This window comes from Schistocerca nitens, chromosome 6 (assembly GCF_023898315.1).
Source record: "Schistocerca nitens isolate TAMUIC-IGC-003100 chromosome 6, iqSchNite1.1, whole genome shotgun sequence".
NCBI lineage: Eukaryota > Metazoa > Arthropoda > Insecta > Orthoptera > Acrididae > Schistocerca > Schistocerca nitens.
This window is the reverse complement of record NC_064619.1, coordinates 505,338,168-505,365,458: the sequence shown is the minus strand read 5'-3', so window position 1 is coordinate 505,365,458 and position 27,291 is coordinate 505,338,168.

Here is a 27,291-nt window from a genome sequence, read left to right as displayed (position 1 = left end):
AATGTTTTGGTGTTTTGGATGGGCACAGCTAAGATAATAAGCAACTGATATGAATCAATCGAAAACAATGTGATTATCGCCTTGGGATGTCGTATTCGTAGCTGAAGTCACTAAAGCATGCTTGTACGGTGGTGCTCATCTGAATGGTATCTAGCCTTGAGCAGCCGCTGGTGAAGTATCAGTTCAGCAGCAGTGCAGTAGCGAGTCGCATATTTAGCTTTCATATTTGTTTTGTAGTTTGATTCTTAATTTCTTTGCGAGTGTTTGTGCGTTTGCATATTTAATTACATAAAATCCTTGCGTATTCTCGTATTTGAGAGGAGTAATATTTCTTGTTGATAGCCGTAGAGAATAAATTCGCGGAGTCCTTGGATATTAGCAGTAGGACGGATGGGGTGGGTGCGTGCTGTGTGCGGGCGCAGGAGGAACTGGCCGCGGTTCGCGAGCAGCTGAGCGTGCTGTTGGCCACGGTCAGCTGCCTTCAGGCTGCTGCCTCGAGGTGCAGCGACGGCGGAGGGTCTGGCGCGTCGCTTTAGACACACCAGATGTCGCTTGCTGCGTCTGCTGACTCGACCGCCGAGGCACCTTCTAGTGTACCCGGCGCGTTGGGGCGCCCTCACCTCAGGGTGAGTGGTGGACTGCAACGCGTTCGCGTCGCTCGAGGCGGAGGGCTAATGTGGAGGCTGGCCTCGCCCGTTCATCCTGTCAGCGGGCAGGTGGCCGCTCCTTCAGCAGGGCCCGAGCAGGCACACGGGGGCAAAGGCTTGCTGGTTATTTGGAGGTCCAAAGTTAGGTGGGTGATGGAGCCCCTTAGGGAAATATCGTACAGGGCTCGAAAGAAATCCAACGTGCACTCGGTTTGTCTGCCAGGGGGCCTCGTCCAAGATGTGGAGGCGGCCTTGCCTGCGGCTATCGAGCGTACGGGGTGCAGTCGTCTGCAAGTAGTTGCTCACGTTGGCACCAGTGATGCCTGTCGCTTGGGTTCTGAGGCGATCCTCAGTTCGTACAGGCAGCTGGCGGATTTGGTGAAGGCCGCTGGCCTTGTACGCGGGGTGCAAGCAGAGCTCTCTATTTGCAGCATCGTTCCCAGAGTGGATCGGGGTCCTTTGGTTTGGAGCCGAGTGGAGGGTCTCAACCAGAGGCTTCGTCGACTTTGTGACGGTCTTGGGTGCAGATTTCTAGACTTGCGCTATTGGGTGGGAAATTGTAGAACGCCCCTAGATAGGTCAGGAGTGTACTACACAAAGGAAGCGGCCACTCTTGTACCAGAGTACTTGTGGCGCGCACATGGGTTTTATTTAGGTTAGGCAGTAGTGCGAGGTGTCCTGATGAACACTCACCAGTCGACGTGCAGGCGGGGAAATCAAGACGCGCTCAGTGTAAAGACACTTCAGCTATCAAGATATTAGTAGTAAATTTTCAGAGTTTTCGGAATAAAGTTCCTGAATTTACTGCCCTCCAGCAAACGTGTGGCGCGCAAATTATTCTTGGGACTGAGACCTGGCTGATCCCTGAGATAGGAGGTTCTGAAATATTTAGTGAGGGTTGGAACGTGTATCGGAAAGACAGATTAGACACCGTAGGAGGTGGTGTCTTCATTGCAGTTGACAAAAATAGTGTGTCCACTGAGGTCGAAGTAGAGGGCGATTCTGAAGTTATCTGGACACATTTAACAGGGCTAAGGGAAATAAAGTTAATTGTGGGATGTTCCACCGTGACAGTTCTAGAATCATTCAGAGGGGGTCTACATTCTGTATCGCAGAAGTACCCGGATCATGCTATATTAGTCGGAGGCGACTTCAACCTACCTAGTATGGACTAAGATATCTATGGATTCATTACAGGTGGTATAAACAAGCCGTCGTGTGAATTACTTTTGAACACATTATCCGAAAACTGTCTTGAGCAGCTAAATCGACAGCCAACGCGTAGTGGAAATATTTTAGATCTGGTAGCACGAACAGACCAGACCTCATCGACGGTGTCAGCGTTGATACAGGGATTAGTGATCATGATGTTGTCATTACGACTAGGGTTACGAAAGTTAAAAAGTCGGTCAAGAAGGCTAGGAGAGTATTCTTACTAGAAGCAGATGAGCAGTTGTTATCATCCCAATTAATAAATGAATCGACTTCATTTACTTCCGGTACGATGGACGTGGAGGAATTATGGGCAACGTTTTAACACTTTGTAAATCACGCATTGCACAAATATGTGCCGAAAAATTGTGTTACGGACGGAAAAGACCCACCGTGGTTTAACAGCGCAATTCGGAGAATGCTCAGGAAGCAAAGGCAGTTGCACTCGTGGTACAAGAAAGCATTAAACCACTACCACCGTTATACCTTAGCAAAAGATCTTGCTGAAAACCCAAGGAAATTCTGGTCTTACGTAAAATCGGTAAGCGGGTCGAAGGCTTCCATCCAGTCACTCACTGATCAGTCTGGCATGGCAACGGAAGACAGCAAAACGAAAGCTGATATTTTAAATTTAGCATTTGAGAAATCTTTCACGCAGGAGGATCGTACAAACATACCGTTGGAGTCTCGTACAGATTCCCGTATGGAGAACATAGTGATAGACATCCCTGGGGTTGTGAAGCAGATGAATGGGTTGAAAATAATTAAATCGCCAGGTCCTAAGGGATTCCAATTCGGTTTTACAGAGAGTACTCTACTACATTGACTCCTTACTTAACTTGCATTTATCGCAAATCTCTTGCCCAACGTAAAGTCCCGAGCGACTGGGAAAAAACGCAGGTGACTCCTGTATATAAGAAGGGTAGAAGGACGGATCCTCAAAATTACAGATCAATATCCTTAACATCGGTTTGTTGCAGGATTCTCGAACATATTCTCAGTTCGAATATAATGAATTTCCTTGAGACAGAGAAATTGCTGTCCATGCATCAGCACGGCTTTAGAAAGCATCGCTCCTGCGAAACGCAACTCGCCCTTTTTTCACATGATATCTTGCGAACCATGGATGAAGGGTATCAGACGAATGCCATATTCCTTGACTTCCAGAAAGCGTTTGTCTCGGTGCCCCACTGCAGACTCCTAACTAAGGTACGAGCATATGGGATTGGTTCCCAAGTATGTGAGTGGCTCGAAGACTTCTTAAGTAATAGAACCCAGTACGTTGTCCTCGATGGTGAGTGTTCATCGGAGGTGAGGGTATCATCTGGAGTGCCCCAGGGAAGTGTGGTAGGTCCGCTGTTGTTTTCTATCTACATAAGTGATCTTTTGGATAGGGTGGATAGCAATGTGCGGCTGTTTGCTGATGATGCTGTGGTGTACGGGAAGGTGTCGTCGTTGAGTGACTGTAGGAGGATACAAGATGAGTTGGACAGGATTTATGATTGGTATAAAGAATGGCAGCTAACTCTAAATATAAATAAATGTAGATATAAATATAGATAAATGTAAATTAATGCAGACGAATAGGAAAAAGGATCCTGTAATGTTTGAATACTCCATTAGTAGTGTAGCGCTTGACACAGTCACCTCGATTAAATATTTGGGTGTAACATTGCAGAGAGTTATGAAGTGGGACAAGCATGTAATGGCAATTGTGGCGAAGCCGGATAGTCGTCTTCGGTTCATTGGTAGAATTTTGGGAAGATGTGGTTCATCTGTAAAGGAGACCGCTTATAAAACACTAATACGACCTATTGAGTACTGCTCGAGCGTTTGGGATCCCTATCAGGTCGGATTGAGGGAGGACATAGAAGCAATTCAGAGGTGGGCTGCTAGGTTTGTTACTGGTAGGTTTGATCATCACGCGAGTGTTACGGAAATGCTTCAGGAACTCGGGCGGGAATCTCTAGAGAAAAGGAGGCTTTCTTTTCGTGAATCGCTACTGAGGAAATTTAGAGAACCAACATTTGAGGCTGACTGCAGTACAATTTTACTGCCGCCAACTTACATTTCGCGGAAAGACCACAAAGATAAGGTAAGAGAGATTAGGGCTCATACAGAGGCATATAGGCAGTCATTTTTCCTTGTTCTGTTTGGGAGTGGAACAGGGTGAGAAGCTGCAAGTTGTGGTACTAGGTACCCTCCGCCAAGCACCGTATGGAGGATTGCGGAGTATGTATGTAGATGTAGATCTAGATGTAAATGTAGCTCTAATCTTGATGACGAAAAAATTTTCTGAGCCAGAATTTGGTCACCAAGAGGAGAAGACGTGATGGTGTATATTTCCTGACCATTATAATTAAAAAAAAAACGGTTCAAATGGCTCTGAGCACTATGGGACTCAACTTCTGAGGTCATCAGTCCCCTAGAACTTAGAACTAGTTAAACCTAACTAACCTAAGGACATCACACACATCCATGCCCGAGGCAGGATTCGAACCTGCGACCGTAGCGGTCTCGCGGTTCCAGATTGCAGCGCTTAGAACCGCACGGCCACTTCGGCCGGCTTTATAATTTCCATCGACCCCTTGAATTAGGCTCAAAACCTCCCTGCAGTATTTCATGAAATAAGGGCTTGCAACGCTGCTGGTGGTGATCCGTCTGTCAATTGTGGACGTTAATCCCTTTGGTCCTCTTACAAGGAAATGCGCTACCTTTTTGAGAACACAATGAAATGGGCGCTGTTGCGATAAGTAGACAGCCACCCTTTGCATCATGCGCACTACGCTCGCCACAATAACAGCTTGCGGGTTCAAGGGGTCTCCATCCGTAGGTTCAAGCCCAAAGGAAGGAGATACACGTTTCCGTGATTTTAGTTTTTGGTAACTTCCACATCATGTCGGCAGCTGGGATCTTGCACAGCCATTTTGACGGGCGTTAGCTACGATTGACAAAGAAACCACTGGAAGTTTCGACATGACATCTCTGACCTATCCGTTGTTAGTGCTATTCGAGAAGGATAGGCTCTGTGCCAGCAGCGTACTTTGTTCTGATCAGACGCAGCTGCAGTCATCCAGCCAAAAGTGTAGGTCCTTTGGGTGCTCTGGGAGATGGTCCTTTTTATAACTACAACAGATATTAGTTCGCTTATGACTGAATAGAGATATCTACTTAACTTTGACACACTTCTTTGCAACGAATGTTTTGGATAATTCAAAACTGTCATGGGGTAACAAAATTCTTTTAAGGTACAGTATTCAACACTAGCAACAGTACAAGTTCATCTGAAAATAACTTTTCGTTGGCCCTACACTATGATGTTGTCTGCATAGCTGGGGTCTCGAAATGGGCAGAGCTTTTGCATGTCAACACTATATTTTATTATGCATTTATCGTATGGCGTACGTCGCTATTCTTATACACTTTATATAAAATTTAATTACGAACTGACATCCAGATATTGAATATAATCGATAGCATCCTCTGTTGTAGGTAGGAAGTCGATGAAGGTTCGGTTGTAAGTTAGAAATGGGCGTTCCCCCACTATATATCGGATTGTTTTTCATCGCCGCAGTCGCGATTGGGAGTTGGTATCATTCCCCATTTCTAGACGGCGTTAGCATTTCTTCCGTACCCAATGTTTCTCCGGTTTAAAGTCCACACTTCGCGTGACTGATTAGAGCCGGATATCTCATGAAGCTTTGGCATTTTGGTGGGCAGTGTTCTAGCCATTGTTGTTTCCAGAGATTGTGGATGTTAAAGTTGGAGGTCGAAATCTCTTTAACAGTGGATAGTGGCGGTTTTCTCGATTTAAGTCTTCTGCGCTCTAGGTCAGCTGTATCATTATGCATGAGCAGCTGAGTGTTATTAATTACCTTCTCTGAGGAGAGTAGAGGTACAAGTGGACAGCAGAAATATTGTGTCAAGTTGACGCTATGTTCCGGCTGGAGACCCGACATCAGTATCACAATTTTTCCTGGCCATACGCGGTATTGGAAGCACGCTCATGTAACCAACTCTTGTCTCGGTGGTCGTATATGAACGTAATAAGTTCTGAGTATTTCAATAATTTCGTGTTAGAATTCTTACCAGAAACAGTGCTTCTTAGTTTCAGGGCATGAAACAATGTTTGCTAGACGCTTTAATTGCGTTAATGATGTGGTAGTGGCAGGTATGAAGTCTTAGACCTGCTGCGAATATCACCTGTGCACAGTAGAGCGTCATAAGCTCAAAAACAACTGCTTTTAGCTGCACAAGACGTCAGACCAAAAAAAAAAGACAAATGAGAATAGTTGGGGAAAAGAACAAAATTCACCTGCAAAACGTTAGCACATAGTCTGTACATAGAATCCAACTGTGAACTGAAATTACGTTTTCTGGTATTTATCGTTTATGTACAAGAGAAATACTTTAGATATAGAACTGAAACATCCTGCGATTATTTAGGGTACTTTCCACAGAAAATCAGAGCTCTCACACGTTAACCTACCTTTAAGTGGAGGAAAAATACCAACAGTGAATATAACTCACAGTTTGCTCTTAATATGTAAATAATTCTCGAATAAAGAGCAGTGACACAAATGAGATAATTCTGTTATACATTTTAAATGTATGTACTGTTTATGTTTCTTTAAGATTTCAAGCATAAAAATAACATAGTTACACAGTGCGTAAACCGTAACTGTCTAAGTCCATAAACGTTTCGTATACATTCACAAAAAATGTTTTAAATTACCCAGTTCACAGACAGTTACTTCTGTTGTCCTCTAATTTGCATTAACATAGAAAATCAGATTTTGACCTATAGCCGTGCAAGCTTCGTAGAGATATTCAGCTTCTTCCTGATGTCCATAGGCATTCGTTCCTAAGGTCAGCTCATGTATACTCTTAACTATCCAGGTTGTCGTGTTAGTGGTTTCAGATTGTCTGCCTCACCTCTGACTAAATGGCTCTGTTGTAATAATACGGTACCAGTATCATACGCCGTCGTTCTACTACTCAAGGCACCAAAACGTTTGTTTCTTGTCACACGCTAAAGCTCAATGTAGCAGATTAATGAACTGTGAGGGTAGTCGTTCTGCTGTTTAAAACGTTAAAACATTTACCGTTGTCCCTGGAGTTCTTAGTAAAAAGAACCTCACACTGCAGTTCCCTGTTGTGAACTAACAAGCTGTGTGAGTGATATGACGGCACGGATGCTTGCTGGTCTCTACATCTGCTTTGCTTATAAAGCTGCTCTCTGTTAGTACTCACACTAATTCCGGCGAATCTTCTGGCCTCTTAGGGTATTTTAGGCAGCCTCGTAGATATTTTTATGTAACAACGTATTACTCTTTGCCCTGCTATTTAAGAAATAAATACAACACTCATCGCAGACAGGGCCTCGGTAATTACTTCTTTTCCTTTATTTGCTTCGACAGTCTGCAAGCTGAGCCAACAGAATTTAACAGACTGCCTTTTAATAGATTCTTTTGTTTCCACCGATACAATGTAATTTCAATAGGTACCCAGCAAAAGGGAGGTAATTATACTAATTGTGAGACTTCTTTTACAGTCAAGCGCTTTCATTGAAAAGGCTGTGAAAAATTAGTGTTGTTATTTATTTCGCCTCTGCTATAAGTTTTGTACACTGGTGGTTTATCGTACGTTTTATGCTATATTCATGCAAGAAGACGCCATTTCTCGAAAAGCTAGACTCAGATCCCTAGCACTATCGTTAGTGATAATTAGTCAGTTTTCCAATCCTTACGCAAGATTCCTTCGTAATACATAAACATCACATATATTTTCGGAAAGTAGCTCCTTGAAACTTTCGAAACTACTGACTCTGATAGTCATTCATTTACGTGAGTACAGCCCAGTCCTGTAGCTAGAAAAGAGCAGGAATGTTTCAGTGTTGCCTCGTTCTCATAGACAAATTACGTATATAAGACTAAACCACCGATACTACAGAATAGCGGCACGGGACAGTGGTTGTTGGGTACTGCGGAAATCGGAATTGCAAGAGTCGCTGTGACATACTAACACAGACACTTCGAGAAGTCGAAACAAGTAATAGCGTTCAAAGTGGTAATTAGTTTTATATTTCTACATCTATGCTCTGCAAGCCATCCTAAAGTGTATGCCGAAGGTATTTCTGGTAATACCATCATTGCCCCTCCCCATCCCCCGTGCCCCGCAGACCTCCACCCTCCTCGATCTACGCCGCACCTACCTTTCTTCCTCCCTGATTCATTTACGAAAGGTGCATCAGAACGATGACTTTCAATAAACCGGATGAGCTCTCATTTAACAGATTTTTCTCAAAGTGGTCATTTTGCGTCAAATGTAGAAGGTAGAGAGAGATGCGTGCAATCGCATCGATACCTGATGCTCACTTAACTTCTCTGATCTACGTTTCTTAGCGACAGGTTCCCTGGCGTCCCACTAGTGGGTGGTGTTGCGATTCTTTCAGGGACTGAACTCACACACTGCTCTGCTAGGGTACTGTCCTCATGGCTCTTCTGAATAGTTACAAGGTTCGCTTAGTGACAATAGAGATGTGGTCGCCAAGTTATGGTTGCTGATCCTTTACAGTCTCCAAACCAGTTGAAGAATTACTACTTCACTCTTCCTTCGTGGTCGGGGGTTTACGTCTTCTCAGCCGGCAGTTTCTCATTTCTGCTGCATTGGCTGGTGGATGTTGTCCTGCGAGCATGTCTTATTTCACCTAGGGGTGACACAGAAAATAATGGGGAGCACCTTGTCTTGCGTGTGACTAAGTGCTGGATGTGATTAGCAAGAACACCAGATCTCTTACCGAGTTCTAGTTACCGAAATTTGCTTTTGTGTCTTCGCATACATCTTTGTCTCGTTTTCCTAGTTGCCTATATTTTGTCCTCTGTTTTCAAAGTGGATCAGCATGCTTCATAAACAGAATACGTTCAAGTAATTTTTAAGGCGTCTGTAAAAAGGCGGATATCTTGCCCCATTTAAGTTCCATCGTCACTTTGTGTAACTATGCTTGAGCGTAAATGTTTCTCTTAAAATATGATTTTTTTTTCATTTTGAATATACACCTGGAACTGTCTGTTTACTTTAAACACTCATGTTTTAAATGGACACTGATTCCCTTGCTTTAAAGAACAATGTGCCTGGGTCAAAGACTCACCTATTATCTGCGATTTATTTCTATTTTATGATTTTACGCATAGTTTGTATCGTGTGCGTGTTGTAGACCTGACTGAACCTACTGTGTGGCTGAGTTTAAGCCGGTCGCCGTATGTTGGCTAATGAATTCGTCTTCAATTCCCTCTTAATTCTGATTTAAATCTGTTATAACTGAAATGTGATCGCAGTTGCGAATATGGACAACCATAATCTGTATAATGAAATGAATTTGTACCGGATCGGGACTCGATCCCAGATCTCTCAAAATGTTGAAATGTGTGTGAAGTCCTAAGCGACCAAACTACTTAGGTCATCGGTCACTAGGCTTACGCACTACTTAAACTAACTTATGATAAGAACAACACACACACACACACACACACACACACACACACAGCCATGCCAGAGGGAGGACTCGAACCTCCGGCGGGAGGGGCCGCGCAATCCGTGACATAACGCCTTGAACCTCGCGGGCACTCCGAGGGGCCCAGATTTCTCACTTTTCGCGAGCGGTCCTCTTACCATTAGGCTATACGGCACTCTTCGCGGGCAGACAAAAACTTCCATTTGTCGTCAACCATGTGTCTATAACATGCGCTCGTACATCCATTATGTATGCCGCGCGGGATTAGCTGAGCGGTCTAAGGCGCTGCAGTCATGGACTGTGCGGCTGGTCCCGGCGGAGGTTCGAGTCCTCTCCCGGGCATGGGTGTGTGTGTTTGTCCTTAGGTTAATTTAGGTTAAGTAGTGTGTAAGCTTAGGAACTGATGACCTTAGCAGTTAAGTCCCATAAGATTTCACTCACATTTCAACAACCATTATGTATGTTCCCGTGCAGGAGAGACATTTTCATTTAATTGGAAGGCGCTTGCCCAGTATCGACATATAAATACGATATTGCACTGGCTGTGTTGTTCAGAAGTACCCTCGGACATGTATGCATTGTATCGTACTTCTGAACAACACTGTCACCGCGATATTATAAATCCACTTTTGTTTTGTTCAATCTGTGTTGGATATTCTGTTGTGGCAACACTTGACGTGGTTTTTAATGTTTGCGAGATTTAAAAATTGAGATCAGAAAAAATTAAAAAATAAGAAGTAAAATATTTTTTGAAATATTCAAAGGCAATTATTTTGAATTTACCGTTTAAATATTTCCGTATTAGTTCATCACTGCAATTCTCTAGAACTTAACTGTTTGTTATTGTTTACATTATGTAATACTGCTGAGACAAAATAAAGGAGTAAGATGTTCGTAATTCGTAGCTCAGCATCTTAGCGGTCCCACATCCATACTCCCTACGATTTCAAAAAGTAAAGTGATCCGCAACTCTTTTTGTAAAGTAAACTCTCGAAATTTCAGCAGTGAACCACTCCGGGATACACAATGCCTCTCTTGCAGCACCTGCCACTAGAGTTTATTGAGCAAATGCTAAACTATTCCATGGCGAAGAGTGTGTCTCTTCGTCGAATCTTCTCTTTTTCATCTGCAGACATAACATGGTAACATTTCAAGGTGGATGAGTAGTACTCGAGAATTTATCTTACAAGTGTTATGCAAGCCGCTTCTTTCGTGTATGATTTACGTCTCCTTAAAATTCTTCCCATGAGTTTCAGATTGACAGCTCCTTTTTCTATAAATAATTTTACGTATCCATTCCATTTTAGCCTCTCTTGACGGTTTCTTCTAGGTATTTTATACTTGGTGAACTTCCCAGTCGTGTTTGGCCTTAGCGTGATCAAACAGTAATGGATTTCTTTATGCTCAGTGCGTTATATATATTTTCGTTCAGCTTCAGCTACCAGTCTTTGCGTAACCCATCAGCACTCTTCCTTACGTTAATGACCCATAATCTAAAGTTGTGTACTGCACAGAAAAGTACTCGATTTCGAAGGACAAACTTTAACAGGAAGTATGCCAGCTAGATTATCATTAATCATCGAACATACCAGTATCTGTACAACAACAATCGGAACCACACGTTGTATTCAAAGAGCGATTCAAATATTAATCATCCAATGATTATTTACTGTCTGCAGCTTATGGTTAAGCAAATGCCACGAATTTGTATGTGACGGTTGTAAACAATATTAGGTAACAATTTCTAGGATGTGTTTAGGCGGCAAAATTAAATGCATACATCGACGTGCAAATGAAAATAGCATACATAAGCAATCAACGTATAACTACTGTGTCCTGTATCGTAATATGACAGAAAGTTAATAATAACTGTAATGAAGACTTCAGAATCTCTTAAAACAAATACTGATTAGCCGCTAGGCTCACGTAATGCGGTATGGACAGAGCAACGACATTCACAGTAATGTTTACTGCCACCAGCTTTTGTGAAGCAATACCTGTGATTATTTAATATTTCATACCAGATTTTATACAACAGCAGTTATGCACACCACGATTTTACAAACAGCAGTAATTACTGCAAACAGCGCCAGTATTTGCAGAATGAATTTTTACTCTGCAGCAGAGTCTGCGCTGAAATGAAATTTCCTGGCAGATTAAAACTGTGTACTGGACCCAGACTCGAACTCGTAACTTTTTCCTTTCGCGTTCAAGAGCTCTACCAACTTTTTTAATTTTTTTAATTTTTTTTTGTTCGTTATTGTTCGTTTGGTTTGGTTTGGATGGACGTCACATGACATCCGTTCAAGTTAATCGTTGATTCCTTTACTCATTTTTTTAATTACATTGTACCAACTGAGCTACCAAAGCACGACACCCAACCCGTCCACAATGCTTCAGTTCTGCCAGTACCTCGAGTCTCGGTCCGGTACGCAGTTTTAATCTGCCAGGAAGTTTCAATGTCAATATTACTAACTTACGTAACACGTATATGAAATAAACAAAATTGTACATTTAGCCGGTACCCGAGTAACTGATTATATGTACCTTTTTTAGTTAGCACTGAGTAACTAAAGTGGCTCCTTAAGAAATATGAAACACACAAAATACACTGCTGGCAAAACTTTAGAACACCTGGAGAGAAGACGTCGATTTGGATCTGATGACGGCATATGGCACATATGTTCTGATAATGGTTTCAAAGTCGTACACCAACAGGTAGAGTAGTGGCATAACTACCAGAGTGCGATCCGTCTCCACATTTTAACAGGTAATGCTCACAGACAGAAGTCTCATTGTGGTGAAAATGAATGAAGCAAGTAGCCAACCATTCCACGGAGACGCACTCTTGCTTCCAACTGCCAAATGAGTGAGTTTGAAAGGGGTCAAATTGTGGCCTTTCGGGTCGCGGGATGGCCTTTTGGAAAACTGCCACACGAGTTGAAAGTGCTGCGTCAATTGTACAATGATGCTGTTATCACTGGTCACGCGAACATTCTCGCACCCGTAGATTAGGTTCTGGATGCCCATGCATCATAGACACCCGCCAGGTCGTCGTATTGTATGGGCAGCAGCTTAGATAAGAGAGCTTGTGAGCCCAGACATGTCAACACGAACTATTTTGAACCGGTTATCAACAGTGGGATTACGGGCACGCACATCTCTCGCCAGTCTTCCACTCAAGCTGTAGTATCAACGTACACTGCTTGATTGGTGCTGTCAGAGGATCACTTGGAATGGCGTGCCGTGGTATTCAGCAATGAAAGCAGATTCTGCGTGCACGCAAATGATGGTCGTTTGCATGTATGACATATACCTGGCGAGCGCTGTCTCTTAGGGTACATCTGTCCAAGACACAGTTCAAAATGGTTAAAATGGCTGTAAGCACTATGGGCCTTGAGATCTGAGATCATCAGTCCCCTAGACTTAGAACTACTTAAACCTAACTAACCTAAGGACATCACACAGATCCATGCCCGAGGTAGGATTCGAACCTACGACCGTAGCAGCAGCGCGGTTCCGGACTGAGGCCCCTAGAACCGCTCGGCCACAGCGGCATGCTGAAGACCAACTGGCCCCACACCAGGCCTTTCGGGTTCGGGTGCATAAGCTACAATTCTTCTTCGCCTTTGCGTTTCCGGAGGGGACGCTAACCAGCGCTCGGTATGTGCAAAATGCTGTTAGACCGTTCTTTTCCCGTTTTTGCGGCAGGAACGTTATGTATTGTTCCAACAAGATAATGTTCGTCCACAGACTGCCCATGAAACTCAATGTACTCTGCAAAATGTGCAGCAACTTCCCTGGCGACCACGATCTCCGAACTTGTCTCCGATGAGACACGTGTGAGATTTGATGGGACGAGGACTCGTGCGACTCATCAACCGATAACTCTGATGCAACATGTCGAGCCGGCGTGGCATAATGTACCCCAGGACCGAATTCGCCATCCGCAGAATCGATTGGATTCCAGAGTTGGCAGCTTTAATGCCGCCCGTCGAGACAGCACCAGATGGTAATGTGGGTGTTTCAGCACAGGTCAGTACACGGTAACTCATAACCGCTTGTGGTTTTGCTCTGCAAATGTGATCATTTCCTATATTCCGTGTGAAATGTTGCAACAATAAATATTGATTGAATTGGAAACCTCTAAAAGAGTGTAATAATTTTTTTTTGACTATGTATAATCACTTTTGTTTTTAAGAAAAAATAATTCACTACAGTTTGCCGGTAGTTTCAAGTTAATTGCAATATGCAATGAATTTCTTTCTCTAGTCATTTTAGCATCTAGTTAATGTGCTACAATGAAATCAGAATTTCAGTTCATTATCAGTGCTTCTACTTTCTTGCATTAGGTAAATTTAAGTCCCAACGGCGAATGTGTTTAAGTTCTTTCTCGCCAAAGAATGTTTTTTTAATGACTTTCACTCAGAAATCGTGATGATAGGAATGGATCCTTCATTAACACTGAATGCTAATTACAGTTTATCAGAAGTCATTGTAACATTTAAAGTTAATAAATGTACGGCACTGCCATGTCTTGTTCAAATGTTCAAATGTGTGTGAAATGTTATGGGACCTAACTGCTAAGGTCATCAGCCCTTAAGCTTACACACCACTTAACATAAATACATAAATTATCCTAAGGACAAACACACGCACCCATGCCCGAGGGAGGACTTGAACCTCCGCTGGGACCAGCCGCACAGTCCATGACTGCACCGCCTTGGACCACTCGGCTAATGTCATGTCTTGTCTAAAATTACACTGCGAAATGTCGCACGCTTACTTTGTGGTGAGTTGCAGATGATGCAGCGTAACGCATTCCCCGGCAACAATAATTGACTACAGGCTCCTTCTTAAAAACGAGCATTTCATGTTAATTTCCACCATAAAGTACTCTCGTTTACTTCGATTTGCGAACTCCATTAAGAGTGTGCCGTGACCAGTAAATAACGGCGCCGCAGACCCGCAGTGCGAGAGGTGGCCGTACTTTGAGCGGGTAGAGGGGCAAACTGACTTAAATGATTTATTTAAAAATATCTTTTTATCTTGAATTTACCCGTGGTAGCTCATTAAGGAGAAGCGACCAGAAGTACGTCTGAAACTATTTCGTACCTTCGCTTGTGTAATGTTAAGGATAATATTAGAGCGTGTTACGGTTAACACTACGTGCAGCGCACGGAGACCAACAGCACTACTTTTCTAGACAGGCAATGCCCGGTACGCCAGAAAGCGCTCTGGAATTCGCCCCTTCTCCACTGTGTACTTCCTTTACTTAACGTTGACCACAATAGACTCTCCTACTGACAGTCTCTTAAGTTTATTGTGTATTTTGGGGCGACGTTGCATTACAGTAGAAGTGACTCTGACATTATAGTTCTCTGCGTAAGCTACACTACTGGCGATTAAAATTGCTACACCACGAAGATGACGTGCTAAAGACACGAAATTTAACCGACATGAAGAAGAAGCTGTGATATGCAAATGATTAGCTTTTCAGAGCATTCACACAAGGTTGGCGCCGGTGGTGACACCTACTACATGAGGGTAGTTTCCAACCGATTTCTCATACACAAACAGCAGTTGACCGACGTTCCCTGGTGAAACGTTGTTGTGAAGCCTCGTGTAAGGAGGATAAATGCGTACCATCACGTTTCCGACTTTGATAAAGGTCGGATTGTAGCCTATCGCGATTGCGGTTTATCGTATCGCGTCATTGCTGCTCGCATTGGTCGACATTCAATGACAATTAGCAGAATATGGAATCTGTGGGTTCAGGAGGGTAATGCGGAACGCCGTGGTGGATCCCAACGGCCTCGTATCACTAGCAGTTGGGATGACAGGCATCTTATCCGCATCTCTGTAACGGATCGTGCAGCCACGTCTCGATCCCTGAGTCAACAGATGGGGACGTTTGCAAGACAACAACCATCTACATGAAGAGTTCGACGACGTAAGCAGCAGCACGAACCATCATCTCGGAGATAATGGCTGCGGTTACCCTTGACGCGGCATCACACACAGGAGCGCCTGCGATGGTGCACTCAACGACGAACCTGGGTGCACGAATGGAAAAACGTCATTTTTTCGGATGAACCCAGGTTCTGTTTACAGCATGATGATGGCCGCATCCGTGTTTGGCGACATCGCGGTGAACCCACATTGGGAGCGTGTATTCGTCATCGCCATACTGGCGTATCACCCGGCGTGATGGTACGGGGTGCCACTGGTTACACGTCTCGGTCACCTCTTGTTCGCATTGACGGCACTTTGAACAGTGGACGTTACATTTCAGATGTGTTACGACCCGTGGCTCTACCCTTCATTCGATCCCAGCGAAACCCTACATTTCAGCAGGATAATGCACGACCGCATGTTGCAGGTTCTGTACGGGACTTTCTGGATGTAGAAAACGTTCAACTGCTGCCCTGGCCAGCACATTCTCTAGCTCTCTCACCAATTGAAAATGTCTGTTCAATGGTGGCCGAGCAACTGGCTCGTCACAATACGCCAGTCACTACTATTGATGAACTGTGGTATCGTGTTGAAACTGCATGGGCAGCTGTACCTGTACACGCCATCCAAGCTTTGTTTGACCCAATGCCCAGGCGTATCAAGGCCGTTATTACGGCTAGAGGTGGTTGTTCTGGGTACTGATTTCTCAGGATCTATGCACCAAAATTGAATGAAAATGTACATGTCAGTTCTAGTATAATATATTTGTCCAATGAATACCCGTTTATCATCAGCATTTCTTCTTGGTGTAGCAATTTTAACAGGCAGTAGTGTAGTTCTCGCATAATCTACAGGGTGTTTCAAAAATGACCGGTATATTTGAAACGGCAATACAAACTAAACGAGCAGCGATAGAAATACACCGTTTGTTGCAATATACTTGGGACAACAGTACATTTTCAGGCAGACAAACTTTCGAAATTACAGTAGATACAATTGTCAACAACAGATGGCGCTGCGGTCTGAGAAACTCTATAGTACGATATTTTCCACATATCCACCATGCGTAGCAATAATATGGCGTAGTCTCTGAATGAAATTACCCGAAACCTTTGACAACGTGTCTGGCGGAATGGCTTCACATGCAGATGAGATGTACTGCTTCAGCTGTTCAATTGTTTCTGGATTCTGGCGGTACACCTGGTCTTTCAAGTGTCCCCACAGAAAGAAGTCACAGGGGTTCATGTCTGGCGAATAGGGAGGCCACTCCACGCCGCCTCCTGTATGTTTCGGATAGCCCAAAGCAATCACACGATCATCGAAATATTCATTCAGGAAATTAAAGACGTCGCCCGTGCGATGTGGCCGGGCACCATCTTGCATAAACCACGAGGTGTTCGCAGTGTCGTCTAAGGCAGTTTGTACCGCCACAAATTCACGAAGAATGTCCAGATAGCGTGATGCAGTAATCGTTTCGGATCTGAAAAATGGGCCAATGATTCCTTTGGAAGAAATGGCGGCCCAGACCAGTACTTTTTGAGGATGCAGGGACGATGGGACTGCAACATGGGGCTTTTCGGTTCCCCACATGCGCCAGTTCTGTTTATTGACGAAGCCGTCCAGGTAAAAATAAGCTTCGTCAGTAAACCAAATGCTGCCCACATGCATATCGCCGTCCACAATCCTGTGCACTATATCGTTAGCGAATGTCTCTCGTGCAGCAATGGTAGCGGCGCTGAGGGGTTGCCGCGTTTGAATTTTGTATGGATAGAGGTGTAAACTCTGGCGCATGAGACGATACATGGACGTTGGCGTCATTTGGACCGCAGCTGCAACACGGCGAACGGAAACCCGAGACCGCTGTTGGATCACCTGCTGCACTAGCTGCGCGTTGCCCTCTGTGGTTGCCGTACGCGGTCGCCCTACCTTTCCAGCACGTTCATCCGTCACGTTCCCAGTCCGTTGAAAGTTTTCAAACAGATACTTTATTGTATCGCTTTTCGGTCCTTTGGTTACATTAATCCTCCGTTGAAAACTTCGTCTTGTTGCAACAACACTGTGTTCTAGGCGGTGGAATTCCAACACCAGAAAAATCCTCTGTTCTAAGGAATAAACCATGTTGTGTACAGCACACTTGCACGTTGTGAACAGCACACGCTTACAGCAGAAAGACGACGTACAGAATGGCGCACCCACAGACTGCGTTGTCGTCTATATCTTTCACATCACGTGCAGCGCCATCTGTTGTTGAAAATTGTAACTACTGTAATTTAGAAAGTTTGTCCGCCTGAAAATGTACTGTTGTCCCAAGCATATTGCAACAAACGGTGTATTTCTATCGCTGCTCGTTTAGTTTTTATTGTCGTTTCAAATATACCGGTCATTTTTGAAACACCCTGTATCTATGTAATGCAGTTTATTTCCTCTTCATCTAAGCTATGTTAGCGTTAATATAAAACGTATTGCTGGTTTTTCTTACATGGGCTGCTCTTAAATGTCTTTACTACGGGAAAACCACAAGGTACAGGAATACGACTTAATTTAGTGATTGTCAGAAGAGAAAATTAAATGCCTGCCGGGACGAAGGATCTGAAAAGGCAATGAAGATAGGTATAATCTTGCAGCGATCAGCTACCAAGTGGCTGTAATTTAAGGATAGTTGCTACAGATATCCAGTGTCGGTAGTAATTATCGTAAGGTGGCGAAATTTGGTAGATATTCTAATACGTTAATGCACAATCGATTTACGCTGAAAAAAGTATTAGTTCTAATTTTGGCCACCAAGCGCAAGTCTGGCGCCATTAATGCAAGAAAAAGGCATAGATATGTTTCCACGTGTAATGGATTAGGAATGGGACACGGGAAGAAAGGTCAAACGAGTAAGAAATGCATAACGTAGGTTTCATATTAACCGCCACTTACACAATTAATTCAATATGAGCACTGGAAACACTGATGAGATGCTGCATCCGTAAAACGACGTAATCAACAGTTGGTAGCAGCAGTTTCAGTGAAATCTGAACAGCGTGTTCCTGTATACTGGTCTTCTGATCGAGTAGAGACCGAATATGCGCCTGGTCAATGTACTTTCTTTACACCCTCAGAGCCGAAAATCACTTGGTTTCGGATCAGGTGATCTTGCAGGCCTTGGCCTTGAAAAACTCTGCGCATAACACGTTCATGGAAGGTTGCATAAAGCAGATCATTCACTGGTCGAGGGACATGAGGAATTGCCCGCCTTGCATGAAAATGTTGGTTTTCACACAGTTGCGCTCTTCCAAAGCAGAAATCATGTGCTGTACAAGGAGGTCTCGATGACGTGTAGATGTCACGTTACACCTGACAGGCCCTCTGCATATAGCCTCTTGGAAGAAGAACGGACCGAGAATTAAGGTGCTTGTGAATCCACACCGCACAGTCATATGGCTCTGCAACACGCGGTGTAACAGTATCCCAGATTCGGAAACTCCGTGTATTCACTGCACCATTTAGTATAAAACGTGTCTCGTCATACCACAGAATATTGCCAGGCTATATGTGTCAACTTCGATGCCTGCAAGAAACCTAAAGCAAATTCAAAACGTTGCTGTGGATCATGGGGTTTCACTTGCTGCACCGTCTGGGTCTTGTACGGGTACCAACGTAGTATAGACCGTAAGACTTCCCATACTGTTGACCACAGAATGGACAGTTCTGGCGTCGCTGCACGGGCACTAGCACTACCTGGGGCACATGCTGCAGCAACAGCAACCTCGTCAATAATTTTCACCGGGATAGGACTGCTCCCTCTTCCAGGTGTCACATCAAGCTCACTTATATTTTCTAGATCGAGCGAGGTGGCGCAGTGGTTAGCACAATGGACTCGCAGTCGGGAGGACGACGGTTCAATCCCGTCTCCGGCCATCCTGATTTAGGTTTTCCGTGATTTCCCTAAATCGCTTCAGGCAAATGCCGGGATGGTTCCTTTGAAAGGGCACGGCCGATTTCCTTCCCCATCCTTCCCTAACCCGAGCTTGCGCTCCGTCTCTAATGACCTCGTTGTCGACGGGACGTTAAACTCTAATCCTCCTCCTTATATTTTCCAACTTGATTATCATCTTCTTTAAACCCTTTAATGTAATGGAGGCTCTTCCCAGACATTTTGGCTGACGATATACTGTAGTTTGTGCCGTTCACATAAACCAATGTCACTAACAGCGCACGGTTTTTCTTCTCGATAGCTGTACTGTTTACCCACGTTATGATTTGTCAAATGAAAGCGTGAATGTCATGCCGGAATACTGACAGTGTACATCACCGGATAAGCATCTGGTGGCCACAACCGGAGCTAATGTTATTGACAGCATAAATCGATTCCATGTTTAAGCGTTAGCGCATTCATCAAGTTTCGCTGCGATACGATAATTATAGCCCACAACTGGATATCAGTCAGTGGTTGTAAATTAATTACAACCATCTATAGATGCCCATTACAGAAATAAACTAAAATCAGTAACTAAACTGAAATTGGAGGAAAGTCCGACGATTTAAAAGTTTAAACTGGAAGTTAATACAGTTTCTATGACGAAATGGAGGAAGTTTCTGACAGTTTGCATATTCATAGAGGACATGATACTAACTGTGAAAATGATTTGTATGTAAATTCTGGTGTTTTGCAATTTCAAAACAGAGCACCAGCAACAGTTTTCTCCTCTGAATGTGAAGATAATTATCAAAACGCTCGTATTAGCACGGACAGAGTGTTATTCCATGCTAAGCTGATGGACTCCATTAATATTACGTAAGACAGAATTAAACTGCTTCTTTTGGAGTGAAAACTAATATGCGTCATACACATCAATGTAATATAAAAAGGTTAGCTAACTGAGATAACTGAGTCTAAACTATAAATCATAAACAGGACGTCTCGCAAGGCTCGGGTTCCTTTCCCTAGAGACACTAAGTTATTGTTACAAATGCTTAAACGGGCCAGAAAATTAACGATTTTGACAATGCTATTCCTCTACTTTAAAACTGTGCTGCATAGCGTGCATCAGTAGCTAAGTTTACTTCCTTATTAACCCGAATTATGGCGTGTGAATGTCTAATGTATTCATATTTCTTCTTTGAAGATTTATTAGTGAACGAGGCTCTCAAAATTTATTAGTAGGGGTTTCCGAAGCCTTACTTACACCACTGAGTGTGGCCCAGATATATGTTCGCTCACTAAACTTTTACGATACCTTGTCAGGCCTTGGCTACGACATCGACAATGTACTTCATAACGCGTGCTAGCGCAGCCACTTGACGTTCATGCTCGGCCAGTGTCCACTTGCAACTCTAGCCCGCCTGCGCGCCCTCACGCCTCAACGATCTTACTGCCATAATCTAAACAATGTCATTGGATTCTACATAATGCAAGGTCTCCGATTTCCCCTGCGCTACTTCTACAGTATTTCACGACAATGTTCTTGTATAATTGGTCACAAATACACACTACAGTTCCTCAATTAATGATCATGACTAAGCAAACAGTAAGGTACATACTTTTATATGCAGAAAAATACCAACCACCCAAAATAAATAAAGTGATAACTACGTGTTATAGTTATCCTTGACCCAGTCTTCAGTCTGCCCCAAGCGTGTCCTCCGTTTCGTTACAGTACGTGAGGCAATACTGACCTTCCGACTTATCTTAGAGCCGGCCGGAGTGGCCGAGCGGTTCTAGGCGCTACAGACTGGAACCGAGCGCCCGCTACGGTCGCTGGTTCGAATCCTCGGGCATTGATGTGTGTGATGTCCTTAGGTTTGAGTAGTTCTAAGTCCTAGGGGACTGATGACCTCAGAAGTTAAGTCCCATAGTGCTCAGAGCCATTTGAATCATTCGAACAGAACGTTACCTCGTGGTCTTCACTAAGAAACATTAAGGAAAGGCAAACCTACATTTCCAGCATTTGTAGACTCAGAGAAAGCTTTTGACAATGTTGACTGGAATACTCTCTTTCAAATTCTAAAGGTACCAGGGGTAAAATACAGGGAGCGAAAGGCTATTTACAATTTGTACAGAAACCAGATGCCAGTTATAAGAGTCGAGAGGCACGAAAGGGAAGCAGTGGTTGGGAAGGGAGTGAGACAGGGTTGTAGCCTATGCCCGATGTTATTCAATCTGTATATTGAGCAAGCAGTAAAGGAAACAAAAGAGAAATTCGGAGTAGGATTTAAAATCCATGGAGAAGAAATAAAAACTTTGAGATTCACCGATGACATTGTAGTTCTGCCAGAGACAGCAAACGACCTGGAAGAGCAGCTGAACGGAATGGACGGTGTCTTGAAAGGAGGATATAAGATGAACATCAACAAAAGCAAAACGAGCATAGTGGAATGTAGTCGGATTAAATCGGGTAGTGCTGAGGGAATTAGATTAGGAAATGAGACACTTAAAGTAGTAAAGGAGTTTTGCTATTTGGGGAGCAAAATAACTGATGATGGTCGAAGCAGAGAGGATATAAAATGTAGACTGGCAATGGCAAGGAAAGTGTTTCTGAAGAAGAGAAATTTGTTAACATCGAGTATAGATTTAAACGTCAGGAAGTCGTATCTGAAGGTATTTGTATGGAGTGTAGCCATGTATGGAAGTGAAACATGGACGATAAAGTTTGGACAAGAAGAGAATAGAAGCTTTCGAAATGTTGTGCTACAGAAGAATGCTGAAGATTAGTTGGGTAGATCACATAACTATTGAGGAGTTATTGAATAGAATTGGGCAGAAAAGGAGTATGTAGTACAACTTGACAAGGAGAAGGGATCGGGTGGTAGGACATGTTCTGAGGCATCAGGGGATCACAAATTTAGCATTGGAGGGCAGCGTGGAGGGTAAAAATCGTAGAGGGAGAACAAGAGATGAATATACTAAGCAGATTCAGAAGGATGTAGTTTGCAGCAGGTACTGGGAGATGGAGAAGCTTGCACAGGATAGAGTAGCATGGAGGTGGTGGTGGTGGTTAGTGTTTAACGTCCCGTCGACAACGAGGTCATTAGAGACGGAGCGCAAGCTCGGGTTAGGGAAGGACTGGGAAGGAAATCGGCCGTGCCCTTTCAAAGGAACCATCCCGGCATTTGCCTGAAACGATTTAGGGAAATCACGGAAAACCTAAATCAGGATGGCCGGAGACGGGATTGAACCGTCGTCCTCCCGAATGCGAGTCCAGTGTGCTAACCACTGCGCCACCTCGCTCGGTGAGTAGCATGGAGAGCTGCATCAAACCAGTCTCAGGACTGAAGACCACAACATCAACAACATTATGAGGTTGCAACCTTCGTATAGAAAACAGTATCATCTGCGAATAGCTCCATGGAGAGGTTATCCATTTGATCATTAATATATTTTGCGATAGTTAATGGTCCTATAGCAGACCAGTGGTAATAATGGCGTGTGGCTAGGGCCTCCCGACGGGTAGACCGTTCGCCAGGTGCAGGTCTTTTGAGTTGACGCCACTTCGGCGACTTGCTCGTCGATGAGATTGAAATGATGATGATTAGGGCAACACAACACCCAGTCCCCGAGCGGAGAAAAATCTCCGACCCAGCCGGGAATCAAACCCGGGCCCTTAGGATTGACATTCTGTCACACTGACCACTCAGCTACCGGGGGCGGACAGACCTGTGGTGCCGTCTCTTTATCTCTGGCGCCAGTTGTGTGTCGGCTCTTAGCGTTACCTCGCCTTGCCATGGTGCGATGGGCCACGAAATGCTTAAAAGGAGCGGGCTAAGGCGGGCTGCGAGATCTTCCTCTCCCTGGACCTCGAACGTGCTTATGACCACGTATGGCATTCCGGTCTCCTCTTCAAGCTCCAAACCTTCGCCTTCCCATTAACTACGTCCGTCTGATCGGCTCCTTTCTCTCCCACCGTCCTTTCTACGTCACCATCCATAACACAGATTCCTATACCTTTTTCCCCTCCGCCGGTGTGCCCCAAGGCTCCGTCTTCTCCCCCCTCCTGTACCTTTTGTACACGGCGGACACGCCGCCGCCGTCAACCCCCGTCCACCTTCTCCAGTTTGCCGATGACACCGCCTTCCTTGCCATTGCCCCCACCCTGCAGCGCTCCCAACACCTTCTCCAATCCCATCTTGACCGGTTCACCGCTTGGTGCAACCAGTGGTTGCTCAAGGTCAATCCCTCCAAAACCCAGGCGATCATTGTAGGCAAAACCACCCCTTCCTTCCGCCTCCTTGATTTCTATCTCACCATCTATGGCCGTCCTATCGCCCTCACTCCCACCCTTAAGTACCTTGGCCTCACCCTCGACTGTCGCCTCTCCTGGACTCCCCATCTCCAGACAAGCCAAGGCACGCTCCCGACTTCGTCTCCTCAAGCTCCCTTCCGGCCGTACGTGGGGTCTGGACCCCTCCACCATCCTCCACACCTATAAACCCCTCATCCGCCCTATCCTTTGTTACCCCCATCCGGCGTGGATCTCCGCCCCCCCTACCTTTTATAAATCGCTTCAAATCCTTGAACGCCATGCTCTCCGCCACGCCTATCGCATCCGTCTCCCCTCCCCCCGCGGATCCTGTACGATCTCATTCCGTTTCCCCACCTCCTCCTTTTCCTTGAAAGGATACGGATCCTGTACACCTCCCGCAATCTCGATCCTCCTCACCCGCTTGTCTCGCCCATCCTCTCCCACCCCTGTCCGCTGCCACGCCTGTATTCCCACGTCCCACCCGGTCTCCATCTCTCCACCCTCCTTACCCTCTCCCAAGGTGGCTTCCGCCAGCTCCCCCTCCCTGATGATGTCCTCCTCCCTTCCATCTACCCCTCCTATCAACTTTGATCCTGCCCCCCCCCCTCCCCGACTTCCGGTGTCCTTTCCTTTAGGCACCCTCCCTCCCTTCTCTTCCCTTCCCTTCTCTTTCCTTTTCCCCCATCCCCTCCTTACACCCCTCTTCCCCTGGGCTTCCCCTCCCCCTTCCTCCCTCCCCCTATCTCCCCTGCCCATGGCATCTCTGCTCTCCCCTCTCCCTCTCTCACTCCCCTTCCCCCTTCTCCTCTCTTGGCAGGTCCCCGGACTCGCACAAGCTCAGTGAACATTTGCGCGCCGGAGATCATCGCCATCAGTGTCTCGTGTGTGTGCCTTCGTTTGTGTTTAGTGTTTTTTCGCCGTCACGCCACCACTGTTCACGTGTACCGTCGCCATCATCCATGTTATGTGCGCTGTGTCAACTAGTGTTAGTGATGTTTCTCGTCCAGCGTGAACGGCTCCATGTTTTTTGTTTTTTAGTGTCTACATTTTTTGCCCGCCGTTTTGGTTGTATTCTCTGTGCCACATATATGTATTACTTATTGTAAAACTCAAGGCTGAAGAGCGGCGTACTCTGCTGCTGACAGCCCGCCTTGTGTAAGGTGATCAAAATCACAATAAAGAAAAAAAAAAAAGCGGGCTGTGAGGTCGCTTTCCAGCGTGGTTGGAAGGAGTTATGAGCACATGCGGAAGAGGGCAGTACTCTCGTGTACCGAGTATGGTACGGATACGGCGGTCACATCGTGCAGTCATTCCAGAAGCAGGACCGCTGTCGGTTTGGTGTGACACGGAGGCGACTCAGCTGAGTGTGTCGGTGCGGCGAGGCCACTTCGGCGTAGCGGAACTGGGGTAGGCACTGCCTGCAGTGGAAGCCGTCGCTATCCGTGGGCGTTTAGGCCTGGGTGTTGCTGTGTCCTGTCCTGTTCTGTGGCATCACGCAGTACCTTGAACCCTCTTGCCGCTGTTACCGACGGCGTCCTGTCCAGCAGGTGAGCCGAAATACCAAATTGTTCGCGGTTATTTTTTCTGTTGAAAACCATACGGTGTTGTGATTGCACTACTTTACTTCCTGGTCCAGCAGTGCCCGAGTTCTGACCTCTCTATACTGCTGCGTATATAGAAATGTGTTGTTGTAAACGTTCATATGGCCTGCATTAACGGCTGTGCCTTAAAAAGAGAGTTTTCTGTGGTTGTGCCATGCACGTATCATTTAAGGGGGGTAGGATGTCAAACGGGTCGACTTGGAGCAGGAGAGGCACCACAGGACATTTTATTTTCTACTGTCTATCTTTTACAAATAGATTCATAAAACTTTGTCAGCGCGACCCGGAAGGATTCAGGATTCACACTCATAGCAGTGTAAGTGCAAAAATATAACAAAATAATTTTTTTTATATGAAATTTAATCATTTTTTCACTTACTGTTGGCTGCATTTGTTGCTATAGTTACATTTTTCTTCACAAGTAAGAGAGATTTTTTGATGAATTTTGCACAGCATACAAACCATACGTACAGGTGTATGAAACTCCAGAATTTTCCAAATCTATTAGAAACTGTGATAAAATTGAGATAATTAACTACAAAATTTGATTTTTATCTAAACATAAAGTTTAAAACTTAACAGGTCATTCATTTTTTTCATAAATTAAATAGATTCTAGAGTTTCAAACACCTGTAAGTATGGTTTGTATGCTGTGCAAAATTCATCGAACAGTCTCTCTTACTTATGAAGAAAAGTGTAGCTATAGCAACAAATGCAGCCAATAGTAAGTGAAAAAATGATGAAATTTCACATGTAAAAAAATTATTTTGTTATGTTTTTGAACTTCCGCTGCTACGAGTGTGAATCCTCAATCCTTGCTGGTAATGCTGACAAAGTTTTATGAATTTACTTGTAAAAGTATAGACAGTGGAAATTAAAATGTGCTGTGGTGCCTCTCCTGCTCCAAGTCGGCCACTTTGGCGTCCTACCCCCCTTAAAATATTTGGTGTGGACCCTGTGAAAAACGCGAATCCACTAGTCGTTATTAAACAAGATTTAGTCTGGGACGTGTCCTTATAAACACAGTTAATTCCAGATCTGACTCCTGCACGTTATTGGTATTTGGTATTACTTTATTTAAGCCTCTATGTCGGCCAGTGCTTCTCTAACTTGAGCTGTGTAAATAAATACTAATATGCTGTCCATTTACGCTGTGGTTATGTAAAGGGAAAAGGTAGAAGCCTACTGGTCATAATTAATTTTCCTTCCTGGAGCTGTAACTGTATGAGCCCCAATATTTACCGATATAATTGCTGTCTCTTATCGTTTAATTACATGTTTGCCATCTCAGAATGTTGACCGCTTCACAAGGGTCACAACGCTTGGCTATAAATTTATTGTTTTATCCATGTGTTGTAGAGTGCAACTTGTTTGTCTGTCTCGTGTGCGAGGCTGCCTTACATGTTGCTGCCGTTGGCCGCTACCAGTGTGGACTACGCTTTCTCAAGGGTGCTGTAGTGCGACGACACAATGTTGATGAGAAAACGCCTTCCTTAAAAAACTTTTTGTTTTGTTAGTCATGCTATTTTAAGCAAGATGCAGTCAAGGTTACTGATTCTCATTGGCCCATATGGCTGCAGAGTAAACAAAATAAAACTGCTGTTTGAAGAATTTATTTGTTTCTATTTTTCTCTAAAGTAAGTTGTTTAAATGCGTTAACATTGTCTTGCTTAAAGTCCCTTTGAAAAGGGAATGGTTGCATCCTTCTCACGATTATTTTTGGTTATGGAATTGCTATTTTTCAAATTTAAGTTTAAGTTCAGTTAAGGTATAATTTTGATTTACACAGTGGCTGTAGTTTATAAATATCGTAGTTTTGTTAATAATTTACGTTTTTTATGATTGTGTGTGTTATATTTCAAGTGCTCATCGGTGGTGGCACCAGTATTTAAATTCAATATATATTTATTTTATTGTTTCAGTTTGTTTAATAAAGTTTACCGGCTGGGATCCGGTTACTGTAGTCTGAATGTCTTTGACGACGCCCGCCAGTGTGCCATGCTATTATGCTACTATGTTGAGGTAAGTAAAGGAAGAAAAAACGATGCTGTTATATTGTATCCTTAAATGGGCTTGGTCCTCCTTCTCCCGCAGCCATATACTTTTCACGAAACCTTTCAATTGCGATCCCTTTGGGT